The 27,846-nt window shown below is 40.9% G+C and overlaps 1 long non-coding RNA gene across 1 annotated transcript; it reads left to right on the top strand.

Moving 5' to 3' along the window:
• The first annotated feature begins 22,149 nt into the window (after positions 1-22,149).
• Positions 22,150-23,759, top strand: LOC148539238 (uncharacterized). The gene is made up of 4 exons (XR_015870203.1): positions 22,150-22,214; positions 22,748-22,827; positions 22,925-23,067; positions 23,714-23,759. It is a non-coding gene; the product is annotated as an uncharacterized LOC148539238 (long non-coding RNA).
• Positions 23,760-27,846: the final 4,087 nt, after the last annotated feature.

The following is a 27,846-nucleotide window of genomic DNA, read 5'->3' on the forward strand; positions in this document are numbered from 1 at the left end:
AATGAATAATGATTGTATACCTACATTCGGTCCATTTACACCAAATTCGCTAAAAATTTAATACACTGATCCTGCTAATATACACAAATCAGTCATAGCCCACTTTGTTTTTAACAAGTTATAAAGTTGATTTGAGTTTAACTAGCAAATGTTTGTATATTAAAATCCAGATAGATATAAGTATTTCCCTGTCCTTTGTTATAAATTCATAGTTCCATGATAGCATCACCATTTGGCCATGGAACAGAAGTAAATTGTTTGGTAAATAACCCCCAAAACTGTTTCATAAATTGGAACTATTCTTGAGACTAAACACAGTTTTGGTTACTCCATATAAATATTATAATTATTTGCTCTTCAGAAAGTTAATTCTAAATTAACTAGTTCAGTCTTCATACTTTTTAATTTTAAATACACAGTATGACAGACACACACAACAGTGTCCACACATGCTTTTTGTACTTAAATGTAAAAAAAACCCCTTGTTAGTGAAGTACAATTGTCATGCTCTCATGATTGTAAGCTCTTCCTCTTCCCCTAAAAAATATGATTATAGACAGTCACTTCAAAATAACTAGGTCCAGTGACCATCGGCAAAAAATCTATCTCAAGAGTTATTAAAAAAAAATGAATATTAATAATTTATGCAGAATAAAATTCAGTTCTAAATTCTACATAGAACTAGTTAAATTACACTACCATGTCCTAAATACAGGAGTTACTGTAGTTCCCCCACTACCATATGATCTCAATAGATCTACTGCATCTGTTTATATAATCATCATCTGGATTCAACAACTTATATCTTACATAAACACAAAGAAACAGAATATATTATTTTATTGATATAGTTCATTTATAACTTAGGTGAATATAGATATCAGTTGTTTCAAAAAATGTAGACTTTCCTACTCTGTTGCTTTTTGCCACTCACAATCACACATGTCCCCTTATTTTAATCACAATGTAGAGGGAAAAGTTTTAGTCTGCATTGAAGCCATGGGGAGTTGCCCAAGCAGTATTAGATCCATGTAAACTGATTCCAATTGAAGATGCCAGTAAAATATTTTTCAGTTGGTTTATTGGTGATGGAACAAAATCCATTTGTTCATGAAATTAAAGAGATTAAGAAGTATAAAGGGAATTTAATATGCAAACAACAATAAAGTTGGCATTCTTTTGAACATATATCATATACTGTACATGTTTTGAGGATGTAATGAATATTTAGGTTTTTAGCAAGTACAGTACTAAAATGTTTATGTATATGCATCTATATAAATAGAAATTCAAATACAATTATGTATTTTATGCATTTTTTTTAGTTTGCTGAATTTTATTTTGTTATTACCTCTTTATATTTTAGACATATATTGCTTCTCTCACTGTTTTATATTGACCTAATTCTGTAAAACTTTTAAGTCAATTTACAAAGAAATAATCTTTTTATAGCAAAACTTTTCCTTCAACAGGTACAATTAGTAAAACTTTATTAATTATAAACACTTTCTTCCAGTCTGCCATTTTTTTTTACTTGCATTCTAATTTTACACTTTTTAGATTTTTATTTGATTATTAATATACAGTGCATCTGGAAAGTATTCACAGTGCTTCACTTTTTCCACATTTTGTTATGTTACAGCCTTATTCCAAAATAGAATAAATTAATTTTTATTCTGAAAATATTTCACACAATACTCCATAATGACAACGTGTAAAAAGTTTTTTTGAGTTTTTGCAAATTTTATTTAAAAAAGCCCTAAGAAATCACATGTACATAAGTATTCACAGCCTTTGCTCAATAATTTGTTGATGCACCTGTGGCAGCAATTACAGCCTCAAGTCTTTTTAAATATGATGCCACAAGCTTGACACACCTATCTTTGGGCAGTTTCGCCCATTCCTCTTTGCAGCACCTCTCAAGCTCCAACAGGTTGGATGGGAAGCATCGGTGCACAGCCATTTTCAGATCTCTCCAGAGATGTTCAATCAGATTAAAGTCTGGGCTCTGGCTGGGCCACTCAAGGACATTCACAGAGTTGTCCTGAAGCCACTCCTTTGATATCTTGGCTGTGTGCTTAGGGTCGTTGTCCTGCTGAAAGATGAACCGTCACCCCAGTCTGAGGTCAAGAGCGCTCTGGAGCAGGTTTTCATCCAGGACGGTTCTGTACATTGCTGTTTTCATCTTTCTCTCTGTCCTGACTAGTCAACCCTGCTGGTGAAGAAGATCCCCACAGCATGATGCTGCCACTACCATGCATCACTGAAGGGATGGTATTGGCCTGGTGAGGAGCGGTGCCTGGTTTCTTACAAACATAATGCCTGGCATTCACGCTAAAGAGTTCAATCTTTGTCTCATCAGGACAGAGAATTTTGTTTCTCATGGTCTGAGAGTCCTTCAGGAGCATTTTGGCAAACCCCAGGTGGGCTGCCATGTGCTTTTTACTAAGGAGTGGCTTCCATCTGGCCACTCTACCATACAGGCCTAATTGGTGGATTGCTGCAGAGATGGTTGTCCTTCTGGAAGGTTCTCCTCTTTCCATAGAGGAATTCTGTAGCTCTGACAGAGTGACCATAGGATTCTTGGTCACCTACATGACTAGGGCCCTTCTCCCCCAGTTGCTCAGTTTAGGTGGCCAGCCAACTCTAGGAAGAGTTCTGGTGGTTCCGAACTTCTTCCATTTAGGGATGATGGAGGCCACTGTGCTTATTGGGACCTTCAAAGCAGCAGATATTTTTTTCTACCCTTCCCCAGATTTGTGCCTCGAGACAATCCTGTCTCAGAGGTCTACAGACAATTCCTTGGACTTCATGCTTGGTTTGTGCTCTGACATGCACTGTCAAGTGTGGAACCTTATATAGACAGGTGTATGCCTTTCAAAATCATGTCCAATCAACTGAATTTACCTCCAAGGCAAAGGCTGTGAATACTTATCTACATGCGATTTCTTGTTTATTTATTTTTATTAAATATGCAAAAATCTCAAAAAAACTTTTTACACGTTGTCATTATGGGGTATTGTGTGTACAACTTTGAGGACAAAAATGAATTCATTCCATTTTGGATTAAGAGCCTGATTCAGAGCCGCTCGTAAGCGGCCGCTCGTTCGTTCCGAGCGATGTTTGCACAACTGCGCATGCGTATGGATCGGAATACACATGCAAAAACCAGTCGATGCGGCCGAAAATCGTTTGTTCACTAAATAGCGAATGCCTGCTATTTTGAGTGACAGGAGGAGGCGTATGTGGGTGGTAACAGGGGAAGGTGCTTGAAAACGAGGAGTGGAGATCAGAACGCAGGCGTGCTTAAAGGTCAAAACGTGCATTTTATGGGTATGCATAATTAATACAGCAGCGTCATTGACCACGTCACTTGGTTATTTTATAGTCAGAACTGCTTGCATGATTGCGGTAGGAAAAACCAACCACAAGAATAGCGAGCAGTTCATACGCTGGTCGATGTACTCGATTAATCTAATAAATAGCGGACATGACGTAGGATGCGAGCGGCCAGGGGGCGTAGTTTCCCAAAAAACGACTGCAAGTTTTGTTCGCTCATTCAGACAGAGAGGCGTGAACAGACTGGAAAGAGTGAATGGTTCATTTGAATAGCCACCCCTTTTTTCTGAACGAGCGAGTGCAAATAGCGTCCGGCTCTGAACCAGGCCCTAAGGCTGTAACATAACAAAATTTGGAAAATGTGAAGCGATGTGAATACTTTCCGGATGTACTGTACCTAATAATATTAAAAACGTATTTATAGTTTTGATATATACAGTAACCTAGATTGGTGCTCCACCTACTGGCATTATTAGTATACACCTGTGTTTGTCTGAGAAAAATGTCTTAAGTTAATTTTTCAATACGTTACACACTGTAGCAGTTTAACATTTAAGTTTGTATACATATTTAAATAATGTAAACTTTAAATTTTTACAATGCATGTAACATTTATTAAAAGGTCCTACTTACTGTATGTAACATGTTTCACTGTGAGGAAGCAGCTGTGAAACATGTTGCAAGATACCAAATAAGGCCCGATTTCAATTTGTGGCGAAAAGCCATTTTTGCGTGTTTTTGGTAAAAACTTTTAGCTGGAAACAGGAAAAAAACTTTTTGCCCTATTCAATTCCGTATTCACTAAAAAATCCGGCGAAAACTTTTCACTGGTTTGACTTTTCGCCTGGTCATCCATTCCCCATAGGAAATGATGAGATTTCGCCTGTTCGGTATTCAATTTAAAACAGGTGAAAAAGTATCGCCGATTTCAAAGTACTTTTACCTGTTTTTTTTCTCCACATGCAGAGTGGAAAAAAAAATTCATGTATTAAACGTTACTAATAGTGTATTGATATACTGACTAGTATTCACTAAACTTATAAATAACAATCACCCCAAAAAAACAATTTTAATTTTTGGGCCAAAAAGTACCAATTTGGGGGAGGAGTATAAAAACTAGCAAAATAGGCTTCTGGGTGGTCCCCAAGTATGGGACAGGTGTTTATGGGATTGCAGGTGTTTTCAGCAGCTGCGTTTTTTATGTTTTTTAAAAGTACAATTTAGCAACTTTAAAATATTCGAGCACCCATTTTAAAGTACCCCTATTTTGCTGGGACTAGTTAGTTTCTCCTTAACAATAATAAATAATGCTATTCTTCACCACTCATGTAAAGTGGCTAAAAGGATTGAAATGAGAGAACTTAAGCACCCATAATAGCTCTATTAAGGGTACTAGTACATCCCTATAGTCAGGGGCGTAACTAGAACTTTTTGGGCCCCATAGCAACATTTTTAAGGCCCCCCCCCTAACTTAGGTCTTACACAATAACCACAGTAGTTCCCCTAAAACATTAAATGCCCATTGTAATGGTGCCTCTTATGCAATGCCCACTGTAATGGTGCCCCTTACGCAGTGCCCCCAGTAGTGAGCCCCCTGTAGTTGCCCCCAGTAGTGAGCCCCCTGTAATGTCCCCAGTAGTGAGCCCCCTGTAGTTGCCCCCAGTAGTGAGCCCCCTGTAATGCCCCCAGTAGAGAGCCCCTTGTAATTGCCCCCAGTAGTGAGCACCCTGTAATGCCCCCAATAGTGAGCCCCTTGTAGCTGCCCCCAGTAGAGAGCCCTGTGTAGCTGCCCCCAGTAGTGAGCCCCCTGTAGTGACCCCCTGTAGCTGCCCCCAGTAGTGACCTCCTGTAGCTGCCCCCAGTAGTGAGCCCCCAGTAGTGACCCCCTGTAGCTGCCCCCAGTAGTGAGACCCCAGTAACTGCCCCTGTAGCTGCCCCTAGTAATGAAACCCCAGTAGTGACCCCCTGTAGCTTCCCCCAGTAGTGAGCCCCCTGTAGTGAGCCCCCAGTAGCTGCCCCCAGTAGTGAGCCCCCTGTAATGCCCCCAGTAGTGAGCCCCTGTAGCTGCCCCCAGTAGTGAGCCCCCAGTAGCGACCCCCTGTAGCTGCCCCCAGTAGTGACCCCCTGTAGCTGCCCCAGTAGTGAAGCCCTGTAGCTGCCCCCAGTAATGAGCCCCTGTAGCTTCCCCCAATAGTGAGCCCCCTGTAGTAAGCCCCCAGTAGCTGCCCCCAGTAGTGAGCCCCCTGTAGTGAGCCCTCTGTAATGCCCCCAGTAGTGAGATCCCAGTGACTTCCACCCCACGCATGCGGGCGCGTGCGCACACACAAAACAAAAAAAAAAAACCTTACCTTATCCCCGCTCCTGTGAAACCGCCGAACGCCCCGTCGCCCGCTCCTCGACACTATGAGAGTGACGTCATGACGTCACTCCCATAGTGCACTGCAGGACCCGGAAGACAAAGCTCATTCCTGAGCTCCGTCCCCGGCGTCCGCTCCTCGGCACTATGGGAGTGACGTCATGACGTCACTCCCATAGTGCATTGCGGGACCCGGAAAACGGAGTGAGCTCCGTCCTCCGGCTGCCGCCGGGGGTTTGAGTAGGAGTCGGGCGTCCGCTGGTAACACAATCTCAGCGGGCGCCCGGCATATGGAAAGTGCAGGGGGTGCGATCGCTGGGCCGGCGGGTCCCTTAAGCCGCCGGGCCCCATAGCAACCGCACCCCCTGCACCCACCATAGTTATGCCACTGCCTATAGTGATTCCCTATTATAGTGATTTTTTGGGGGCATCCAGACTGATTTCCCCATTTCTGACATCATTATTCGCCTATTTTGAATTTGCCGGATGTTGTTTTTGCGTCCTTAGCAATTGATTAAGGGCAAAAGTGGGGGCGCAGGCGATACTTTTTCATCTACATAAAACACATAATATAGGCGAAAAGTGTGGCTGTTGAAATTTTTTTTGTGGGCTTGCAAAAAATTGAATACAACCCCAAATTGTATATATGTATGCATATATATGTGTTTGTGTATGTGTGTCTGTATTTATATCTATATTTACCATTGTGTATATATGTGTTTGTGGTTTTTACATGAAATGTGGAGACACAAGTTCATATTATTGTGACTTGAGATAGTATTTTTATATGTGTGTCTGTTTGTATGTGTGCAAGTATATATATATATATATATATATATATATAGTGTGTATATATATATACATTAACCTGTTATAAGTATATATGTCCCCTTCAGAAACAGTAATATACTTACCAATTCATGTATTGTTGTTTAATAAAATATGTGAATGTTTGCTGGTATTTTTTGTGTGCAAAATAAAATGTATGATTATAAAAACGGTGTAGATCATATGTATCACAATTTTTTTTTTCCTCCAAAATTTATATAGATTTATTGGAACAGAATCTGGTAGCAGTTATAAATGTTAAAAGTACAACTGTATGTGTATTAGCTGAAAAGTGGGGGGATGATTTGTGCTAGGGGGTGAGAAGAGGTGGTACTGAGAGGAGTTAGTTAATGGAGTGGACACTACTGTGCGCATGGGAGTTTTTTTGGTAAAAGGTTTGTGACGGGGGAACACTAATGTATGATGGGCAGAGTCACTGTTAATTGGGTGCTGCAGGGGGGTGAGAAGGTGGACTTTGCCTGAGGGGTGAGAAAGGGGGGGACACTGCTGTAGGCTCCAAACTATATATATATATATATATACATATATATATATATATTGATTTTATTGAGACATTTTTCTTCAAAAAACTTTTAGACGTTAAAGTCAGACACCATATTTGGTTGTGTCGATGTTTCGGTCCAATTTATGACCTTTTTCAAGACTGGTGTCTTTCAAATCACAAGTTTATAGATCTACAAATGAATAAACAAAAAAACATAATAAGTGAAATGGTGACAATGTCTATCTGGCCCCATCCTACAAGATAATGAGCAAATAATCATTACATACGTCAAAATCATATGTATGTTCAACATATTGTATCAGAAACGCTGCCTGGCACAATGAGGATATGGACGTGTTAACATCACCTATAAAGAACAAATGAAGATATATGCAAATATAAATGTACATGTATATACCCATATATGTGAACACGTGCATACATGGTCATGCAAGCACCTGATGTGAATCTGAAAATACATGAACCTATATATCTACCAAACAGGTGTTCATATATTCAATCAATAGATCCTTGAATAAATTCTGGCCTTTCCTGACTTCAGACCCACTTTTACCGTTTAAGAAAATGGGTCCCCCGATGATGGCCTATAAAAGAGGCCCCAATTTGAAACAATTATTAATGAGACCAACACTATTTCCCACGTATAAATGTACGAAGATAGAACTGATGACAAAAAAACCCGGTTCCTACTCCTGTGGCAATTGTGTGACATGTAGTTCTATGATCACAGGTCCAACTTTTCCGCATCCTCATACTGGCCGTAAAATCAAAATTAATTATCGGTTGCATTGTAATTTAGATCATCTTATATATATCTTGATATGTCCCTGTGGGCTTTATTATGTCGGTCTGACCACAAGAAGGTTCCGTGATCGTATGGCCAACCATCGTTCTTCAATTAGGGCTGCTCTTCAAACTAAGTCCACAGACAAACCAGTGGCCAGACATTTTATGGAGAAGAAGCATCCATTGGCAAGTTTAAAGTGCAAACTTATAGACTGGATTCCCCCACCACAGTTGGGTGGTGATAGACTGTCATCATTGAAGAAAAAGGAGTGTTTCTGGATATATGCGTTGGACACTGTGGCTCCACATGGCCTTAATGAGCATAATCCTCTTGGTTTTTTTATTTAAACCTTTTTGATGGTGGTGGTATATTTGTTTTTGAATCTGGTGACTTTTTATTCTTTTAGGGGTCTATGTGTACGTGTATGTATATGTATATATATATGTGTGTGTGTATTTTATATAGCTCACTATAATCTATAGTTTATTTTTTCCAATTTTTATTATTATGCACGATTTGTGTATGTAATGTGTATATATATATACAGCCTCAAGTCTTTTTAAATATGATGCCACAAGCTTGACACACCTATCTTTGGGCAGTTTCGCCCATTCCTCTTTGCAGCACCTCTCAAGCTCCAACAGGTTGGATGGGAAGCATCGGTGCACAGCCATTTTCAGATCTCTCCAGAGATGTTCAATCAGATTAAAGTCTGGGCTCTGGCTGGGCCACTCAAGGACATTCACAGAGTTGTCCTGAAGCCACTCCTTTGATATCTTGGCTGTGTGCTTAGGGTCGTTGTCCTGCTGAAAGATGAACCGTCACCCCAGTCTGAGGTCAAGAGCGCTCTGGAGCAGGTTTTCATCCAGGACGGTTCTGTACATTGCTGTTTTCATCTTTCTCTCTGTCCTGACTAGTCAACCCTGCTGGTGAAAAAGATCCCCACAGCATGATGCTGCCACTACCATGCATCACTGAAGGGATGGTATTGGCCTGGTGAGGAGCGGTGCCTGGTTTCTTACAAACATAATGCCTGGCATTCACGCTAAAGAGTTCAATCTTTGTCTCATCAGGACAGAGAATTTTGTTTCTCATGGTCTGAGAGTCCTTCAGGAGCATTTTGGCAAACCCCAGGTGGGCTGCCATGTGCTTTTTACTAAGGAGTGGCTTCCATCTGGCCACTCTACCATACAGGCCTAATTGGTGGATTGCTGCAGAGATGGTTGTCCTTCTGGAAGGTTCTCCTCTTTCCATAGAGGAATTCTGTAGCTCTGACAGAGTGACCATAGGATTCTTGGTCACCTACATGACTAGGGCCCTTCTCCCCCAGTTGCTCAGTTTAGGTGGCCAGCCAACTCTAGGAAGAGTTCTGGTGGTTCCGAACTTCTTCCATTTAGGGATGATGGAGGCCACTGTGCTTATTGGGACCTTCAAAGCAGCAGATATTTTTTTCTACCCTTCCCCAGATTTGTGCCTCGAGACAATCCTGTCTCAGAGGTCTACAGACAATTCCTTGGACTTCATGCTTGGTTTGTGCTCTGACATGCACTGTCAAGTGTGGAACCTTATATAGACAGGTGTATGCCTTTCAAAATCATGTCCAATCAACTGAATTTACCTCCAAGGCAAAGGCTGTGAATACTTATCTACATGCGATTTCTTGTTTATTTATTTTTATTAAATATGCAAAAATCTCAAAAAAACTTTTTACACGTTGTCATTATGGGGTATTGTGTGTACAACTTTGAGGACAAAAATGAATTCATTCCATTTTGGATTAAGAGCCTGATTCAGAGCCGCTCGTAAGCGGCCGCTCGTTCGTTCCGAGCGATGTTTGCACAACTGCGCATGCGTATGGATCGGAATACACATGCAAAAACCAGTCGATGCGGCCGAAAATCGTTTGTTCACTAAATAGCGAATGCCTGCTATTTTGAGTGACAGGAGGAGGCGTATGTGGGTGGTAACAGGGGAAGGTGCTTGAAAACGAGGAGTGGAGATCAGAACGCAGGCGTGCTTAAAGGTCAAAACGTGCATTTTATGGGTATGCATAATTAATACAGCAGCGTCATTGACCACGTCACTTGGTTATTTTATAGTCAGAACTGCTTGCATGATTGCGGTAGGAAAAACCAACCACAAGAATAGCGAGCAGTTCATACGCTGGTCGATGTACTCGATTAATCTAATAAATAGCGGACATGACGTAGGATGCGAGCGGCCAGGGGGCGTAGTTTCCCAAAAAACGACTGCAAGTTTTGTTCGCTCATTCAGACAGAGAGGCGTGAACAGACTGGAAAGAGTGAATGGTTCATTTGAATAGCCACCCCTTTTTTCTGAACGAGCGAGTGCAAATAGCGTCCGGCTCTGAACCAGGCCCTAAGGCTGTAACATAACAAAATTTGGAAAATGTGAAGCGATGTGAATACTTTCCGGATGTACTGTACCTAATAATATTAAAAACGTATTTATAGTTTTGATATATACAGTAACCTAGATTGGTGCTCCACCTACTGGCATTATTAGTATACACCTGTGTTTGTCTGAGAAAAATGTCTTAAGTTAATTTTTCAATACGTTACACACTGTAGCAGTTTAACATTTAAGTTTGTATACATATTTAAATAATGTAAACTTTAAATTTTTACAATGCATGTAACATTTATTAAAAGGTCCTACTTACTGTATGTAACATGTTTCACTGTGAGGAAGCAGCTGTGAAACATGTTGCAAGATACCAAATAAGGCCCGATTTCAATTTGTGGCGAAAAGCCATTTTTGCGTGTTTTTGGTAAAAACTTTTAGCTGGAAACAGGAAAAAAACTTTTTGCCCTATTCAATTCCGTATTCACTAAAAAATCCGGCGAAAACTTTTCACTGGTTTGACTTTTCGCCTGGTCATCCATTCCCCATAGGAAATGATGAGATTTCGCCTGTTCGGTATTCAATTTAAAACAGGTGAAAAAGTATCGCCGATTTCAAAGTACTTTTACCTGTTTTTTTTCTCCACATGCAGAGTGGAAAAAAAAATTCATGTATTAAACGTTACTAATAGTGTATTGATATACTGACTAGTATTCACTAAACTTATAAATAACAATCACCCCAAAAAAACAATTTTAATTTTTGGGCCAAAAAGTACCAATTTGGGGGAGGAGTATAAAAACTAGCAAAATAGGCTTCTGGGTGGTCCCCAAGTATGGGACAGGTGTTTATGGGATTGCAGGTGTTTTCAGCAGCTGCGTTTTTTATGTTTTTTAAAAGTACAATTTAGCAACTTTAAAATATTCGAGCACCCATTTTAAAGTACCCCTATTTTGCTGGGACTAGTTAGTTTCTCCTTAACAATAATAAATAATGCTATTCTTCACCACTCATGTAAAGTGGCTAAAAGGATTGAAATGAGAGAACTTAAGCACCCATAATAGCTCTATTAAGGGTACTAGTACATCCCTATAGTCAGGGGCGTAACTAGAACTTTTTGGGCCCCATAGCAACATTTTTAAGGCCCCCCCCCTAACTTAGGTCTTACACAATAACCACAGTAGTTCCCCTAAAACATTAAATGCCCATTGTAATGGTGCCTCTTATGCAATGCCCACTGTAATGGTGCCCCTTACGCAGTGCCCCCAGTAGTGAGCCACCTGTAGTTGCCCCCAGTAGTGAGCCCCCTGTAATGTCCCCAGTAGTGAGCCCCCTGTAGTTGCCCCCAGTAGTGAGCCCCCTGTAATGCCCCCAGTAGAGAGCCCCTTGTAATTGCCCCCAGTAGTGAGCACCCTGTAATGCCCCCAATAGTGAGCCCCTTGTAGCTGCCCCCAGTAGAGAGCCCTGTGTAGCTGCCCCCAGTAGTGAGCCCCCTGTAGTGACCCCCTGTAGCTGCCCCCAGTAGTGACCTCCTGTAGCTGCCCCCAGTAGTGAGCCCCCAGTAGTGACCCCTGTAGCTGCCCCCAGTAGTGAGACCCCAGTAACTGCCCCTGTAGCTGCCCCTAGTAATGAAACCCCAGTAGTGACCCCCTGTAGCTTCCCCCAGTAGTGAGCCCCCTGTAGTGAGCCCCCAGTAGCTGCCCCCAGTAGTTAGCCCCCTGTAATGCCCCCAGTAGTGAGCCCCTGTAGCTGCCCCCAGTAGTGAGCCCCCAGTAGCGACCCCCTGTAGCTGCCCCCAGTAGTGACCCCCTGTAGCTGCCCCAGTAGTGAAGCCCTGTAGCTGCCCCCAGTAATGAGCCCCTGTAGCTTCCCCCAATAGTGAGCCCCCTGTAGTAAGCCCCCAGTAGCTGCCCCCAGTAGTGAGCCCCCTGTAGTGAGCCCTCTGTAATGCCCCCAGTAGTGAGATCCCAGTGACTTCCACCCCACGCATGCGGGCGCGTGCGCACACACAAAACAAACAAAAAAAACCTTACCTTATCCCCGCTCCTGTGAAGCCGCCGAACGCCCCGTCACCCGCTCCTCGACACTATGAGAGTGACGTCATGACGTCACTCCCATAGTGCACTGCAGGACCCGGAAGACAAAGCTCATTCCTGAGCTCCGTCCCCGGCGTCCGCTCCTCGGCACTATGGGAGTGACGTCATGACGTCACTCCCATAGTGCATTGCGGGACCCGGAAAACGGAGTGAGCTCCGTCCTCCGGCTGCCGCCGGGGGTTTGAGTAGGAGTCGGGCGTCCGCTGGTAACACAATCTCAGCGGGCGCCCGGCATATGGAAAGTGCAGGGGGTGCGATCGCTGGGCCGGCGGGTCCCTTAAGCCGCCGGGCCCCATAGCAACCGCACCCCCTGCACCCACCATAGTTATGCCACTGCCTATAGTGATTCCCTATTATAGTGATTTTTTGGGGGCATCCAGACTGATTTCCCCATTTCTGACATCATTATTCGCCTATTTTGAATTTGCCGGATGTTGTTTTTGCGTCCTTAGCAATTGATTAAGGGCAAAAGTGGGGGCGCAGGCGATACTTTTTCATCTACATAAAACACATAATATAGGCGAAAAGTGTGGCTGTTGAAATTTTTTTTGTGGGCTTGCAAAAAATTGAATACAACCCCAAATTGTATATATGTATGCATAAATATGTGTTTGTGTATGTGTGTCTGTATTTATATCTATATTTACCATTGTGTATATATGTGTTTGTGGTTTTTACATGAAATGTGGAGACACAAGTTCATATTATTGTGACTTGAGATAGTATTTTTATATGTGTGTCTGTTTGTATGTGTGCAAGTATATATATATATATATATATATATAGTGTGTATATATATATACATTAACCTGTTATAAGTATATATGTCCCCTTCAGAAACAGTAATATACTTACCAATTCATGTATTGTTGTTTAATAAAATATGTGAATGTTTGCTGGTATTTTTTGTGTGCAAAATAAAATGTATGATTATAAAAACGGTGTAGATCATATGTATCACAATTTTTTTTTTCCTCCAAAATTTATATAGATTTATTGGAACAGAATCTGGTAGCAGTTATAAATGTTAAAAGTACAACTGTATGTGTATTAGCTGAAAAGTGGGGGGATGATTTGTGCTAGGGGGTGAGAAGAGGTGGTACTGAGAGGAGTTAGTTAATGGAGTGGACACTACTGTGCGCATGGGAGTTTTTTTGGTAAAAGGTTTGTGACGGGGGAACACTAATGTATGATGGGCAGAGTCACTGTTAATTGGGTGCTGCAGGGGGGTGAGAAGGTGGACTTTGCCTGAGGGGTGAGAAAGGGGGGGACACTGCTGTAGGCTCCAAACTATATATATATATATATATACATATATATATATATATTGATTTTATTGAGACATTTTTCTTCAAAAAACTTTTAGACGTTAAAGTCAGACACCATATTTGGTTGTGTCGACGTTTCGGTCCAATTTATGACCTTTTTCAAGACTGGTGTCTTTCAAATCACAAGTTTATAGATCTACAAATGAATAAACAAAAAAACATAATAAGTGAAATGGTGACAATGTCTATCTGGCCCCATCCTACAAGATAATGAGCAAATAATCATTACATACGTCAAAATCATATGTATGTTCAACATATTGTATCAGAAACGCTGCCTGGCACAATGAGGATATGGACGTGTTAACATCACCTATAAAGAACAAATGAAGATATATGCAAATATAAATGTACATGTATATACCCATATATGTGAACACGTGCATACATGGTCATGCAAGCACCTGATGTGAATCTGAAAATACATGAACCTATATATCTACCAAACAGGTGTTCATATATTCAATCAATAGATCCTTGAATAAATTCTGGCCTTTCCTGACTTCAGACCCACTTTTACCGTTTAAGAAAATGGGTCCCCCGATGATGGCCTATAAAAGAGGCCCCAATTTGAAACAATTATTAATGAGACCAACACTATTTCCCACGTATAAATGTACGAAGATAGAACTGATGACAAAAAAACCCGGTTCCTACTCCTGTGGCAATTGTGTGACATGTAGTTCTATGATCACAGGTCCAACTTTTCCGCATCCTCATACTGGCCGTAAAATTAAAATTAATTATCGGTTGCATTGTAATTTAGATCATCTTATATATATCTTGATATGTCCCTGTGGGCTTTATTATGTCGGTCTGACCACAAGAAGGTTCCGTGATCGTATGGCCAACCATCGTTCTTCAATTAGGGCTGCTCTTCAAACTAAGTCCACAGACAAACCAGTGGCCAGACATTTTATGGAGAAGAAGCATCCATTGGCAAGTTTAAAGTGCAAACTTATAGACTGGATTCCCCCACCACAGTTGGGTGGTGATAGACTGTCATCATTGAAGAAAAAGGAGTGTTTCTGGATATATGCGTTGGACACTGTGGCTCCACATGGCCTTAATGAGCATAATCCTCTTGGTTTTTTTATTTAAACCTTTTTGATGGTGGTGGTATATTTGTTTTTGAATCTGGTGACTTTTTATTCTTTTAGGGGTCTATGTGTACGTGTATGTATATGTATATATATATGTGTGTGTGTATTTTATATAGCTCACTATAATCTATAGTTTATTTTTTCCAATTTTTATTATTATGCACGATTTGTGTATGTAATGTGTATATATATATATACAGCCTCAAGTCTTTTTAAATATGATGCCACAAGCTTGACACACCTATCTTTGGGCAGTTTCGCCCATTCCTCTTTGCAGCACCTCTCAAGCTCCAACAGGTTGGATGGGAAGCATCGGTGCACAGCCATTTTCAGATCTCTCCAGAGATGTTCAATCAGATTAAAGTCTGGGCTCTGGCTGGGCCACTCAAGGACATTCACAGAGTTGTCCTGAAGCCACTCCTTTGATATCTTGGCTGTGTGCTTAGGGTCGTTGTCCTGCTGAAAGATGAACCGTCACCCCAGTCTGAGGTCAAGAGCGCTCTGGAGCAGGTTTTCATCCAGGACGGTTCTGTACATTGCTGTTTTCATCTTTCTCTCTGTCCTGACTAGTCAACCCTGCTGGTGAAAAAGATCCCCACAGCATGATGCTGCCACTACCATGCATCACTGAAGGGATGGTATTGGCCTGGTGAGGAGCGGTGCCTGGTTTCTTACAAACATAATGCCTGGCATTCACGCTAAAGAGTTCAATCTTTGTCTCATCAGGACAGAGAATTTTGTTTCTCATGGTCTGAGAGTCCTTCAGGAGCATTTTGGCAAACCCCAGGTGGGCTGCCATGTGCTTTTTACTAAGGAGTGGCTTCCATCTGGCCACTCTACCATACAGGCCTAATTGGTGGATTGCTGCAGAGATGGTTGTCCTTCTGGAAGGTTCTCCTCTTTCCATAGAGGAATTCTGTAGCTCTGACAGAGTGACCATAGGATTCTTGGTCACCTACATGACTAGGGCCCTTCTCCCCCAGTTGCTCAGTTTAGGTGGCCAGCCAACTCTAGGAAGAGTTCTGGTGGTTCCGAACTTCTTCCATTTAGGGATGATGGAGGCCACTGTGCTTATTGGGACCTTCAAAGCAGCAGATATTTTTTTCTACCCTTCCCCAGATTTGTGCCTCGAGACAATCCTGTCTCAGAGGTCTACAGACAATTCCTTGGACTTCATGCTTGGTTTGTGCTCTGACATGCACTGTCAAGTGTGGAACCTTATATAGACAGGTGTATGCCTTTCAAAATCATGTCCAATCAACTGAATTTACCTCCAAGGCAAAGGCTGTGAATACTTATCTACATGCGATTTCTTGTTTATTTATTTTTATTAAATATGCAAAAATCTCAAAAAAACTTTTTACACGTTGTCATTATGGGGTATTGTGTGTACAACTTTGAGGACAAAAATGAATTCATTCCATTTTGGATTAAGAGCCTGATTCAGAGCCGCTCGTAAGCGGCCGCTCGTTCGTTCCGAGCGATGTTTGCACAACTGCGCATGCGTATGGATCGGAATACACATGCAAAAACCAGTCGATGCGGCCGAAAATCGTTTGTTCACTAAATAGCGAATGCCTGCTATTTTGAGTGACAGGAGGAGGCGTATGTGGGTGGTAACAGGGGAAGGTGCTTGAAAACGAGGAGTGGAGATCAGAACGCAGGCGTGCTTAAAGGTCAAAACGTGCATTTTATGGGTATGCATAATTAATACAGCAGCGTCATTGACCACATCACTTGGTTATTTTATAGTCAGAACTGCTTGCATGATAGCGGTAGGAAAAACCAACCACAAGAATAGCGAGCAGTTCATACGCTGGTCGATGTACTCGATTAATCTAATAAATAGCGGACATGACGTAGGATGCGAGCGGCCAGGGGGCGTAGTTTCCCAAAAAACGACTGCAAGTTTTGTTCGCTCATTCAGACAGAGAGGCGTGAACAGACTGGAAAGAGTGAATGGTTCATTTGAATAGCCACCCCTTTTTTCTGAACGAGCGAGTGCAAATAGCGTCCGGCTCTGAACCAGGCCCTAAGGCTGTAACATAACAAAATTTGGAAAATATGAAGCGATGTGAATACTTTCCGGATGTACTGTACCTAATAATATTAAAAACGTATTTATAGTTTTGATATATACAGTAACCTAGATTGGTGCTCCACCTACTGGCATTATTAGTATACACCTGTGTTTGTCTGAGAAAAATGTCTTAAGTTAATTTTTCAATACGTTACACACTGTAGCAGTTTAACATTTAAGTTTGTATACATATTTAAATAATGTAAACTTTAAATTTTTACAATGCATGTAACATTTATTAAAAGGTCCTACTTACTGTATGTAACATGTTTCACTGTGAGGAAGCAGCTGTGAAACATGTTGCAAGATACCAAATAAGGCCCGATTTCAATTTGTGGCGAAAAGCCATTTTTGCGTGTTTTTGGTAAAAACTTTTAGCTGGAAACAGGAAAAAAACTTTTTGCCCTATTCAATTCCGTATTCACTAAAAAACCCGGCGAAAACTTTTCACTGGTTTGACTTTTCGCCTGGTCATCCATTCCCCATAGGAAATGATGAGATTTCGCCTGTTCGGTATTCAATTTAAAACAGGTGAAAAAGTATCGCCGATTTCAAAGTACTTTTACCTGTTTTTTTTCTCCACATGCAGAGTGGAAAAAAAAATTCATGTATTAAACGTTACTAATAGTGTATTGATATACTGACTAGTATTCACTAAACATATAAATAACAATCACCCCAAAAAAACAATTTTAATTTTTGGGCCAAAAAGTACCAATTTGGGGGAGGAGTATAAAAACTAGCAAAATAGGCTTCTGGGTGGTCCCCAAGTATGGGACAGGTGTTTATGGGATTGCAGGTGTTTTCAGCAGCTGCGTTTTTTATGTTTTTTAAAAGTACAATTTAGCAACTTTAAAATATTCGAGCACCCATTTTAAAGTACCCCTATTTTGCTGGGACTAGTTAGTTTCTCCTTAACAATAATAAATAATGCTATTCTTCACCACTCATGTAAAGTGGCTAAAAGGATTGAAATGAGAGAACTTAAGCACCCATAATAGCTCTATTAAGGGTACTAGTACATCCCTATAGTCAGGGGCGTAACTAGAACTTTTTGGGCCCCATAGCAACATTTTTAAGGCCCCCCCACTAACTTAGGTCTTACACAATAACCACAGTAGTTCCCCTAAAACATTAAATGCCCATTGTAATGGTGCCTCTTATGCAATGCCCACTGTAATGGTGCCCCTTACGCAGTGCCCCCAGTAGTGAGCCCCCTGTAGTTGCCCCCAGTAGTGAGCCCCCTGTAATGTCCCCAGTAGTGAGCCCCCTGTAGTTGCCCCCAGTAGTGAGCCCCCTGTAATGCCCCCAGTAGAGAGCCCCTTGTAATTGCCCCCAGTAGTGAGCACCCTGTAATGCCCCCAATAGTGAGCCCCTTGTAGCTGCCCCCAGTAGAGAGCCCTGTGTAGCTGCCCCCAGTAGTGAGCCCCCTGTAGTGACCCCCTGTAGCTGCCCCCAGTAGTGACCTCCTGTAGCTGCCCCCAGTAGTGAGCCCCCAGTAGTGACCCCTGTAGCTGCCCCCAGTAGTGAGACCCCAGTAACTGCCCCTGTAGCTGCCCCTAGTAATGAAACCCCAGTAGTGACCCCCTGTAGCTTCCCCCAGTAGTGAGCCCCCTGTAGTGAGCCCCCAGTAGCTGCCCCCAGTAGTGAGCCCCCTGTAATGCCCCCAGTAGTGAGCCCCTGTAGCTGCCCCCAGTAGTGAGCCCCCAGTAGCGACCCCCTGTAGCTGCCCCCAGTAGTGACCCCCTGTAGCTGCCCCAGTAGTGAAGCCCTGTAGCTGCCCCCAGTAATGAGCCCCTGTAGCTTCCCCCAATAGTGAGCCCCCTGTAGTAAGCCCCCAGTAGCTGCCCCCAGTAGTGAGCCCCCTGTAGTGAGCCCTCTGTAATGCCCCCAGTAGTGAGATCCCAGTGACTTCCACCCCACGCATGCGGGCGCGTGCGCACACACAAAACAAACAAAAAAAACCTTACCTTATCCCCGCTCCTGTGAAGCCGCCGAACGCCCCGTCGCCCGCTCCTCGACACTATGAGAGTGACATCATGACGTCACTCCCATAGTGCACTGCAGGACCCGGAAGACAAAGCTCATTCCTGAGCTCCGTCCCCGGCGTCCGCTCCTCGGCACTATGGGAGTGACGTCATGACGTCACTCCCATAGTGCATTGCGGGACCCGGAAAACGGAGTGAGCTCCGTCCTCCGGCTGCCGCCGGGGGTTTGAGTAGGAGTCGGGCGTCCGCTGGTAACACAATCTCAGCGGGCGCCCGGCATATGGAAAGTGCAGGGGGTGCGATCGCTGGGCCGGCGGGTCCCTTAAGCCGCCGGGCCCCATAGCAACCGCACCCCCTGCACCCACCATAGTTATGCCACTGCCTATAGTGATTCCCTATTATAGTGATTTTTTGGGGGCATCCAGACTGATTTCCCCATTTCTGACATCATTATTCGCCTATTTTGAATTTGCCGGATGTTGTTTTTGCGTCCTTAGCAATTGATTAAGGGCAAAAGTGGGGGCGCAGGCGATACTTTTTCATCTACATAAAACACATAATATAGGCGAAAAGTGTGGCTGTTGAAATTTTTTTTGTGGGCTTGCAAAAAATTGAATACAACCCCAAATTGTATATATGTATGCATAAATATGTGTTTGTGTATGTGTGTCTGTATTTATATCTATATTTACCATTGTGTATATATGTGTTTGTGGTTTTTACATGAAATGTGGAGACACAAGTTCATATTATTGTGACTTGAGATAGTATTTTTATATGTGTGTCTGTTTGTATGTGTGCAAGTATATATATATATATATATATATATATATATATAGTGTGTATATATATATACATTAACCTGTTATAAGTATATATGTCCCCTTCAGAAACAGTAATATACTTACCAATTCATGTATTGTTGTTTAATAAAATATGTGAATGTTTGCTGGTATTTTTTGTGTGCAAAATAAAATGTATGATTATAAAAACGGTGTAGATCATATGTATCACAATTTTTTTTTTCCTCCAAAATTTATATAGATTTATTGGAACAGAATCTGGTAGCAGTTATAAATGTTAAAAGTACAACTGTATGTGTATTAGCTGAAAAGTGGGGGGATGATTTGTGCTAGGGGGTGAGAAGAGGTGGTACTGAGAGGAGTTAGTTAATGGAGTGGACACTACTGTGCGCATGGGAGTTTTTTTGGTAAAAGGTTTGTGACGGGGGAACACTAATGTATGATGGGCAGAGTCACTGTTAATTGGGTGCTGCAGGGGGGTGAGAAGGTGGACTTTGCCTGAGGGGTGAGAAAGGGGGGGACACTGCTGTAGGCTCAAAACTATATATATATATATATATATATATACATATATATATATATATATTGATTTTATTGAGACATTTTTCTTCAAAAAACTTTTAGACGTTAAAGTCAGACACCATATTTGGTTGTGTCGACGTTTCGGTCCAATTTATGACCTTTTTCAAGACTGGTGTCTTTCAAATCACAAGTTTATAGATCTACAAATGAATAAACAAAAAAACATAATAAGTGAAATGGTGACAATGTCTATCTGGCCCCATCCTACAAGATAATGAGCAAATAATCATTACATACGTCAAAATCATATGTATGTTCAACATATTGTATCAGAAACGCTGCCTGGCACAATGAGGATATGGACGTGTTAACATCACCTATAAAGAACAAATGAAGATATATGCAAATATAAATGTACATGTATATACCCATATATGTGAACACGTGCATACATGGTCATGCAAGCACCTGATGTGAATCTGAAAATACATGAACCTATATATCTACCAAACAGGTGTTCATATATTCAATCAATAGATCCTTGAATAAATTCTGGCCTTTCCTGACTTCAGACCCACTTTTACCGTTTAAGAAAATGGGTCCCCCGATGATGGCCTATAAAAGAGGCCCCAATTTGAAACAATTATTAATGAGACCAACACTATTTCCCACGTATAAATGTTCGAAGATAGAACTGATGACAAAAAAACCCGGTTCCTACTCCTGTGGCAATTGTGTGACATGTAGTTCTATGATCACAGGTCCAACTTTTCCGCATCCTCATACTGGCCGTAAAATCAAAATTAATTATCGGTTGCATTGTAATTTAGATCATCTTATATATATCTTGATATGTCCCTGTGGGCTTTATTATGTCGGTCTGACCACAAGAAGGTTCCGTGATCGTATGGCCAACCATCGTTCTTCAATTAGGGCTGCTCTTCAAACTAAGTCCACAGACAAACCAGTGGCCAGACATTTTATGGAGAAGAAGCATCCATTGGCAAGTTTAAAGTGCAAACTTATAGACTGGATTCCCCCACCACAGTTGGGTGGTGATAGACTGTCATCATTGAAGAAAAAGGAGTGTTTCTGGATATATGCGTTGGACACTGTGGCTCCACATGGCCTTAATGAGCATAATCCTCTTGGTTTTTTTATTTAAACCTTTTTGATGGTGGTGGTATATTTGTTTTTGAATCTGGTGACTTTTTATTCTTTTAGGGGTCTATGTGTACGTGTATGTATATGTATATATGTGTGTGTGTATTTTATATAGCTCACTATAATCTATAGTTTATTTTTTCCAATTTTTATTATTATGCACGATTTGTGTATGTAATGTGTATATATATATATATATATATATATATATATATATGTATATGTATGTATATATATATATATATATATATATATATATATATATATATATATATAGAATCTATTAATACATTCTATCTTTGGTGTTTTATTCTTATTTTTCTATACAGGTCACACTTCGGTTTTTTTTGGTATCCTATTGCTTTTCTCTTCTGTTTATTCAGCTTGAGGATAGTTCTTCATCATATAATCTCATATATGTGATTTAATATTTTTGGTTTATTTTATTATCATTTGAACACTTATTGTGTAATATATTGTATATTTCTTTGATTATATATCCCATATTATGATCCTGTCATGTGATCACTTTTTGTCTGGTTCCATCCTTTATTTGATCTATTCTTTTAGCATTTTGATGATCCTAGTTTCATTTATTACACTATAGAGTAGTTTATTGATATGATTGCATCGCATTTTGGTGTTTGTTTTTTGATTTGCTGATGTATGGGCATTTTTGCCCTTACTTTCCAGTTTTTGGCTTCAAATATGGCCGCCGGATGTTGGAGTGTCTGCTTTCAGTTGATTTATGGTTCATTGCATCATATTCAGGTGCCCATCATTGAGTTAATTGATATCACATGGGGATGTGTGGCTGGGCTTGTTTAAATAAGCATGGTCAGTGACTCTGACCTCTGCTGCTTCTGGAGCTCTGAGCTCCATGTGTGCGCTGTGCAGGTTGCTGTTGATGCTGCCACTATGAAGGATAAGGTAATGTGTGTCCTGCATTCCATTCAGTTACTAATACCAGTATTGTTGTGCTCAATATTGAGTCTGTTTAAATGATATATTGCTAGTATATACACTTTAGTTTACATGCTTTGTTTTTAAGCAGCCTGGGTTCAAGCATATGAGCCACAGTATATTGTAAAATGTTTATATTATCATTAGGACTGACATTGTACCCTCAGTTTATATAAGATGTTGCTCTATGATATATACTAGTTTGATGATATTGGTATAAGTGTATACTTATGTGTTTTCTATTTATATACTGTCTGATATTGTTTGGAATTGCTTTAGATAGTTATGCACTCTGGGTGCTTTGTCATATAAGATGGTGTTTATTTGTTTGGCACACATATATGTGTTTGAATATATGAACACCTGTTTGGTAGATATATAGGTTCATGTATTTTCAGATTCACATCAGGTGCTTGCATGACCATGTATGCATGTGTTCACATATATGGGTATATACATGTACATTTATATTTGCATATATCTTCATTTGTTCTTTATAGGTGATGTTAACACGTCCATATCCTCATTGTGCCAGGCAGCATTTCTGATACAATATGTTGAACATACATATGATTTTGACGTATGTAATGATTATTTGCTCATTATCTTGTAGGATGGGGCCAGATAGACATTGTCACCATTTCACTTATTATGTTTTTTTGTTTATTCATTTGTAGATCTATAAACTTGTGATTTGAAAGACACCAGTCTTGAAAGGTCATAAATTGGACCGAAACGTCGACACAACCAAATATGGTGTCTGACTTTAACGTCAAAGTTTTTTGAAGAAAAATGTCGCAATAAAATCAATAATTTTTAAGTGAGTGCCTTCATCTGAGAAATTCACAGATATTTCTTATATTTTGGAACCCAAGGGTTTGGAGAGCACCCTGAACATATAACTTTTTAAGGTGTGAGTGCAGTATATTGGACTATATCTATATATATATATAGATATAGATATAGATAGATAGAGATACAGGCACACAATGTACATACCTGGGCATGTTGTACTATTGACCAGTGTGATGCAGGACACCTATGTGGGCATTGTGTGTAAATATATATATATATATATATATATATATATATATATATATATATATATATATTAAACACACAATTCCCACATAGGTGCCCTGCATTCCACTGGTTGACAGTACAACATGCCCAGGTATGTATGTGTGTGTGTATGTGTGTGTGTATATATATATATATATATATATATATATATATATATATATATATATATATATATATATATATATATATATATATATATATATATATATATATATATATATATATATATATATTAGTGGTATTAATTCAGGACACTTTCAATAAAAAATGTTTTATTTGGTATTTATGCAGAAAATTCATATTCTGCTATACCATATCAATACTTTAATGTTTTTATTTTAATCTATGATGTTTCTACTTAATATTTTAACATGATTTGTCAGAGAGAGAGAGGAAACAGAAAGAAGGAGATGGAGAGATAGAGTGGGAGAAAGAAAAGAGAGAGAAAAGGTGTTGAAATACACTTACCAGCCACTGTGGTGAAGATGCAGGCTGTCACCAGTCACAGCAGGCAGCATGCTGACAGGATCCAGGAGCAGGTCCCACACAATATCCATGCAAGCTCATGTGCTTTGTTCAACACTCAATTCATCCAGACTGTGGCAGCCTGTACAAATAATCCTCAAAGCTAGGTGCAGCTCTGGTCAAAGTGTGAATAACGACTAAACTTGCTCTGAATACCTCGAAACGTGTTGACTGGCCACTTGTGAAGAGAGGCAAAGCCTTGATGCTTTGTGACGAAAGGTTAACCTATGAAGAAATTGTGAAGAGGCTGGGTGGTGGGGCAGCGAAGTCAGGTGTAAGGAAACTCTGCATAAGGGTTGTGAGCAGTGGATCGACAAAAATTAGCCGCAAGAACTGGGAGACAGCCCATGCTTACAAATCAAGATGAGCGCAGAATATGTTGCCTGGCACTGCAGGACCGTCTAAGGTCTGCAAAAGCCATCAACAACATAATGAAAACATCTGGTGTCCAAGTTTGTGACCAAACCATACAAAAAAAACATTGTGACAGTGGTTTGCGAGCTTGGACCCCAAGAAAGAAGCCATATCTAAACCAGAAACAGTGGCAGAAATGTATAGATTGGGTTCTGGCATACAAGGAGTGAACAGAAGAAGACTGGGACAAGATTATTTTGAGCGAGAAGACCAAAATCTGCATCTTTGGGAGTGATGGAGGGAAATTTGTTCGATGTTGGCCTGAGGAAGATCTTTTGCCCGACTGCACCACGGCAATTATGAAGAACCCAGTGAGTGTGATGGTGTGCGGCAGCATGGCCAGTCATGGTGTGGGACATTTGGCTGTCGTTGATGGCAATATCAATGCCAAATAGTATCAAGAAGCAGTGCTGAAGGCTAAACTGTTGCCCACAATCAAGAATTGTTCGAAGGTGACCCACGGATGTGTATCTTGCAGCAGGATGGAGCGCCATGCCACACCACCAACAGTTCCATGAAGTGGTTCAGCGATCACCAAATCACTGTCTTTACCATACCCCATACATACATTAATACACACAGTTGCGCTGTTAACATGTTGCACATTTGCGAATGCATAATACCCCGCATGCGAACGCTATTTATTAGCTGTGTGCATACACATCTGCCCCAAGTTAACCAGTGTCTTTTCCCAAACTCCTAATACTTACACAATGCACACTCACATAAAAGGTTCCATAGCTTTAAAGTGTAAGAGTAAAGTTTTATTCATTTATTACTAATGCTTTGACATAAAGGCTATTTGGTATCTAAGGTTTAATACATGATAAGTGAGCCGTGTTTGGTGTTATACTGATCTGCACTTTCTCAACAGCTTTCCGGTATCATCGGTGTGAAGATCGCAACATGCATTCTCAACTTATGGACCATAGAAAGTTAAAGCACCAAAAAGTACTTTGTAAAATTAACAGCTTAGGTTTGCATGAGGCTGGAAAACAGAGACAAAAAGCTGTCGGAGGCTGGTCTGTGTCCATTTGAATCAGCCCATTAAATATCCTGTAACACAAGCACCGTGATGGGGAACCAATGGGATTGCAACGAACCTCTCTATTGTATAGTCTATTTATGTAAGGGTATAAATGTGTTCTGACACCTGTCTTCAGTCTTCATGCTGATGCTGTTGATGGAGGTTTCTTGTTGATGCTGGAATCTGGTCCCAGAGTGCGTGCGTATGTGTATCTGTATCTTGGGTCCGTATAATTTCTGTGCGCTAAATTGTACTTAGATCACAGCATGTAACTATCTGTACTTTGCTTGAATAATACTTTGTGCTTTGGAAACACATGTTCAAGGTCTGAAGTCTTTATTTTACTGTATGACTGCGTATGCAAATAGCATCAAAAACAGAAGGTATAGACAGGTTTTTAGAAGGTATAGGCAGGAGTGTATAGAGGTTTAAATTCAGTATCCTTAGTTGGGTGCTCGTAGAGTGAGCTCACTTACCTATTCACACGATAAATGTACAGCTATCGATATCTCACCAAAGGGTGGATAGTGGCCACACGCAGTTTACCTGCAACCACTCGATGCTCGGAAATCGCTACCCATTATCGTGTGAGTCAGGGTAAACTGACTAGAATCCAGGGACAAGAAAGGAAAAAGTTTGTTTTCATTTGTTGATAAAATTTCACGCTAAAAAAAGGGTGCCGCAGTATTGTGTGTGCGGCTGAGTCGCATTTTTGCGCGCAGTAGAGACGCACTTTTGCGTACGCAGCTAAGGGTAAGTCATATGGTTGTGTAATAGTCGCATTATTGTGTATGCGACTAGTCGCACAATAGCGTATACGTATTTCCGGTTGTGCTGCCACGTGTTTAATCAAAGCCGTTGAGTTTACATTATCAATTGTTGCCAATAACTGGGTTAAAGTGTAACTGTGAGTACTTGTTAGGGTGTAACACGGGACCTAAATGTTAAGGGTATCGTAGGACCCTTAAGTGCTAGGCGTAACGAACGGCCTAGTGACTCGGTAGCAGCATACCATTTACTTTACACAAGGCAGGTGTATGGTTTGTTATTTTTGTTAGGGTGCGGCTCCCAGTGTGATTATAGTATTCAGTAATCAATGTGTGTGATCTGTTAGGCTTATTTGAACACTATAATTGAACCGCATAGTTTGGGTTAGACTATGATTGTGAGCTGGTGAGAGGGTGGACAAAATCAACTGGAAAACAAAGGATACTTTGCTGCCCCCTAGCAGTTGAACCGTAGTCAAAAAGGGATTGCTGCGTGGAAGCGGCCTTTTCTTCCATAGGTGTGTGGATGCGTCTAGAGTTCCTCCATAGGGTTCACGGATACACCCTTTTTCAAAGGCATCTGCAGGTAAGTGAAAGTATCTTGACTGTCTTTTCATCAATTTAAATTTTTATTGAAAAAAGTAGGAGTTGTCCCAAGATGGGAGCCACGCAAACAATAGAAATGTTAGATAATGATGTGCTGCTAATGGAAGCACTGCTTGGATCAGCCCATCATATTATGCATACTAAGTACAGTGCTTATGCAGTAAGGTATTGTGATGTATGGTTTAAGATAACATGTAGAGTGTTAGACTGTTTCCCATAATGGGTAGTTTTGATAAGGATGTATTGAATAATGTTCGGGATCACATCAGTCTTGTGCGTTCCCGAAGGAAAAAGGTAAAATATTATGAATGTTTAAAATTGTGGCAGCATGAAGGGGATGCGTGGCTTAAATATGTGCAAGCGACGCAAACTAGCGTTGTGAATGCATTACCAGAAAATACACCCACGGCGCTAGATTGCAATGCGTGCAAGCCACAAAACAGTGTGCACCTGCAGCAAGGTAGCATTGTGGAAGGTATTGCCAGTAGTTCACGCGCACCACCACCTTATGTGGATGGGGGTGCAGGTACAGTTATTGAAACAAACCATAAAAATGTAACAAGTAATTTCTACCCTCTCTTAAGTAACTATAAGGAAAATGTTTATGATGTGGATGATGAGCCTATTGTCATGTCTGCCATTTCCCATGCTGTGCACATATTAGATGCGGCACCACGACAAGCACAAGTGGTGCCATCATCTCCATCAGTAACAGCATGGGAAGTGTTAACATCCTCTGCACACATAGAGGAACTTGTTAATACTATATGTTGCAGCAACAGACTAAACCCCCAGCCAGGTAATAAGGTCAAAGGTAGCAGTGCGGCCGCTCTTCATCCCATCCGGACAATAACTGTTCCGAATGGGAATGCGGATACGAATGGAGTAGTGCCCATAAGGGAAGTGGTAATGCATTGTCCTTGGACAAGAGCGGAGCTAAATTCCATCATGAATGATTTCCCTGAACCCAAAAAGGAATTAGCCAAATGTCAAAGATTTTTGAGAAATTTGGGTAGTTCTCACGAGCCAACCAATAAAGATTGGCGAGTGGTATTAAGGGCCTGTCTACCATGCAATATCGACATTACAAAATATATCATGGATTGTGTATTGGATAGTGACGTTCCCTTAACAGACCAAGTAAACCAAGGTAACATTTTCCGCATTGTTACTCAAT

The sequence above is a fragment of the Taudactylus pleione genome, unplaced genomic scaffold, assembly GCF_031769625.1.
Source record: "Taudactylus pleione unplaced genomic scaffold, aTauple2 ptg000026l, whole genome shotgun sequence".
NCBI lineage: Eukaryota > Metazoa > Chordata > Amphibia > Anura > Myobatrachidae > Taudactylus > Taudactylus pleione.